The following is a 4,121-nucleotide window of genomic DNA, read 5'->3' as shown; positions in this document are numbered from 1 at the left end:
TTGAACTCAACTATGAATGCTTTAATTTTCTCATCGACTTTAATCACAAAATCAATGAAGTTCGAGGATCGCATGCTAATCACATCTTTGAATGCCATTTGGCTCCTTCATAATTAATTTATCTGTTTTTACATGTTCTTCTTCTTTAGTTGGTTCCTTAGGTTGAAAAATTAAGAGATCCTTGATTGGCATATTATTTGGCTTATCTAAAATTACTTTATCTTCAATCCTTTTAAATTTTTGCATGATGATGTCTCCCATAATTATTTTACAGTCATCATCTTGTTCTTCATATGGACCCTCGAAGATAGGTTTTCTTACTTCTTCTAGAGTTTTAAATAACGAGCAATTTTTAGTATAATGCACTACACTACAATATTCACAAGTCAATCTAATCTTTACATAAACAACAGATTTGATATTTAATCCTTTCAAAAAACCATCCTTATCAAATAAAATAGGTTGATTGTATCCCAATTTTGAAGTTTTTGTTTGAAGAAGAATTCTTCAAAGAGCATGTCACCTTCATTTTAGTCAAGATCAATCATTGTGATTTTTGATCTCTTGCTTCTTTTTCATTCCCGTCAATAGAGCAATAACAAACAAATAGATCAATTGAAAAAGAGAAAGGACAAGAAAAAAGTCAAATAAAAGCAAGAAATAATTAAACTAACTTTCATTTGATTTTTATATCTCGCAAGTATACAAATCATAACAAGTAATATAGCAGATCAATGAGTTTGGATATCGTTCCCACAAGACTACTATTTAACAATTGGTTAAATTATTCATATCTTTCAATTGATCGAAAACAATAATAAGGTTTGTGATTGGTGTCTATCTTATTCTAACTGAATTAGATTATCTAACATACACAATTTATTGAATTTGGGTTTTGAAAGTATGAATGCGGATGCTATAACTTACAATTTTACCTGTGGATCCCTTTCAATTCATCAATCAAGATTCATTACATTGTAGTGTTTGGTCAAATTCTTTTAAAGTATTCAATTTATCTATCTCGAGTTCTTATAGAGGAGTTAAACAAACTATTTGATCGAAGAATTCATCTGTTGACTGCAATAATTAGTGTAGGTATCTCTACACGTTATACTAAATTATCGAATTTTAATATGTGGCCTAAATTTAATATTCACCTTTCGATACATAATAAATTCATAAAATAATTGAATTAGTGATCAAATAGTTCAAAGCATTAAATTCTTATGAATAAAATCAACAAGTATGCATTTAAAAAACTAGAATCTCAAGTTAAAAAAATAAAGGACTACACATAGATTACATTGTTCGTTCTAGCTATGAATTTAGTTTCTCATAATAATGAAAGAAAAACATAAAGTATAGAGTTCATAACCAAATTTTTAAATCTTGATCATGAAAAGAGTTGGATCTTGCAATAAGAATCTTCTTCAATATCAAAAGTCTTCAAACCTTAGCTTTTGCTCTTTAGTCTCGATGATTATATCTCCCCCCTCCCCCTCCAAATGGTGTTCTCTAGAGTTGTATTTATGTCTTCTTTTTGCCTTCGAAGAACTTTAGTTGAATTGGGCTTTTAAAAAGATGAATTATAAATTATAGTTGAAAACCCTATTTGGCACGAGCGAAACCTAGGCGCCTTGTCACAACCTGTTGTTCCCACTCTAAACCTTCTTTAGTATTTTTGTAATAAATTTTTTCTTTCAATACCTGATTAAGGTAATTCAAAATGCATTGAAAAGATAACTCAAAGGACTATAAGTTTGATAGAGATAGCTTTTTCTAATTCAAACATTTACTATGCCAAATATGGGTTTCAATCTTTGACTAGAAATCTGGAATACTCATGCGGCTGAGAATTGATTTGTTTACATATTTTGATCATATTTCACTCTTTTTTACTTGTAATTGACCCCCTAGCATTCGCTAATCTTCATTGTATAAGGTTCGACACAACTTTTGAGTATGTACACTTTAGTCCCCAAACTTTGAATCTTGTTCTTTTTCGTGAATTTTCGCTTCTTTCTTTTAATTTCACTTTCTTTTTTTTTTCTTTTTTTCTTTTTTTTTATCGAATTTCACCTGATAAACAAAATATACAATAAGTTAGGCTATAACTATTCAAAAGAACTATACATATCTATATTTCAAAGTCCAAATAAATGTATAAAATACACTTATCATTGTTCATGACTAAAAATGACATAATTCAGAAGGTAAACTCAAGAGATTGGAGCTACAAGCATTAATGGCTTACTCTAGTTGTGTGACAAATGCTGGTCTTTGAATACAAGTGGATTGTTAAAGGTTTAAAATTCAGAAAAGAAAACAGCAAAAGAAGCAATCGTCTATAAAATATGCTGTTCATTTGGAATTATATATTCATATTTCTCATTGTTGACTGTTGCATGACCCACTCGGTTAGAAGCAGTTGCTAAGACAATTAAATTAAACTATCCTACATATTCTATATTCGAAAAAGTGAATATAAAAGAGCAACATAGGCCACATAAGGTACCATAGAGCAAAAAGTGAACATAGAAAACAATCGACAGAATTCACATATAATAATATTATCGTTGCTACAATTAAACCAAAAGGTTTGCTAAATTGCTATCCAAAACACAGCTAAGAAAGATAAATATAAAGAGACAGAAAATAAACATTTCTTTCTTGATTTACATAGACAAATCAAGCAGGTAAATTATGTTGAGAGTTGAAGACTGCTGATGTAAATTTATACCACGAACTACTATAAACAAGATTGGCCAAATTGAGAGTGGCAGGTAAGTCCAAATTTGAATCCTACATGAAAAAAAGAATGTAAATTGATAGTAAGCTAACAAAATCTTATTAATGAAAATTGACTTACAAGTGAAATAAGAAAAACAAAATATGCTTACATGTTATAATTGTTTGGAAATGATTAGCTCATTTCCACTTTTCTTGGGTTCCATTCCTTGAAAGCCAGTGAATACTAGAGCCAGTAAAACGGTAGCTACTAAAGCGTAAACTGCTCGTTTTTCCTTCCCCGCGAGTATAGCATGATGAGCCCAAGTTACGGCAGCTCCGGATAAAAGGGGAAGGGTGGTCGAAGATTAGTAGAATGCGTTAGAAGGCATTAAGGGTTATAAAGGAGAAAGCAGACTCACTTCAAGAGCTGTAAGCCCAGGGAAGCTCTTTCACCTTCTTAATAGATCAACTAACCTGGACCCCGTAGCTGTTCTTGTGACATATCCTCTTGTCATGGCCTAATCCTTTGCACAATGCTGATTGATGTTTTTAAATTTTTTTGACAACTCAATACTTGATTTAAACCTTCTTGAACCAACGTGATTGTTTTCTTTATATTTCTTATCATTCTCCCATCCTTTTTTGATTGAAACATTGGGATCCAACAGTACAAATTGATAACTCTCCTCATTACAAATATTTAATTTCTTCCGAAAAGAATCAATATGAGTCTTTGTTTCAATATTTTATGCCATAAATCTGCTCAGATACTTCTTCAATGGTTTTGATAAGTAACTGGTATCCTTAATTTGTTTCGGTAGCATGACAAGCTAGTTGAATTGATTTCCTCCATATATGACCAATTTTTAATGCCTTTATATATTACTCACTATCAGTAATCACAGTTTTTTCTGAATTTATACTCTTAAATTTATTTGTTCCTTGCATCTTCACGAAGAACTTGATCAACGATATCCTTTTTCATGAAAAACTCGATCCATTATTTCCTTTTTGCAAAAAAGTTATGCAATTTTTTGCTCCCAATGATCCAATTTTTCTTTTTATGAATTACGATTCTTTCTTAACATTTTATTTTGACAAATACAATATCACAATTTTAATTACCAATGCAAGTTAAGGATGTATTTGATACTAAAAACAAGAGTATATTCAGTATACAATTCTATAAATTATATATATATATATATATATGAACAATAAAGTTTACACTATCAAACCTAGCAACGTTCTTGTTATCTGCAAAAAGTTCCAGTCAGATATTCTGCAGAAAATTAATGACAGTCAAAAATAGAAACATTAACAAAAATAAATAAATAAAAACCGTAAATAAGAAATTAACGGGCATCAAATTGAGTAGAAATTGAACTTGA

The 4,121-nt window shown here is 30.0% G+C and overlaps 1 long non-coding RNA gene across 1 annotated transcript; it reads right to left on the bottom strand.

Annotated features, from left to right (window-relative positions):
- Positions 1–2,529: 2,529 nt before the first annotated feature.
- Positions 2,530–3,768, bottom strand: LOC111389086. Its single transcript, XR_002701676.1, has 2 exons — positions 2,901–3,768; positions 2,530–2,802 (listed from the first exon to the last, which is right to left on the bottom strand). It is a non-coding gene; the product is annotated as an uncharacterized LOC111389086 (long non-coding RNA).
- Positions 3,769–4,121: the final 353 nt, after the last annotated feature.

The sequence above is a fragment of the Olea europaea genome, unplaced genomic scaffold (genome assembly GCF_002742605.1).
Source record: "Olea europaea var. sylvestris unplaced genomic scaffold, O_europaea_v1 scaffold559, whole genome shotgun sequence".
Taxonomy (NCBI): Eukaryota; Viridiplantae; Streptophyta; class Magnoliopsida; order Lamiales; family Oleaceae; genus Olea; species Olea europaea.
Note: the sequence above shows the minus strand (reverse complement) of the source record. Positions and strands in the feature narration are given on the sequence as shown.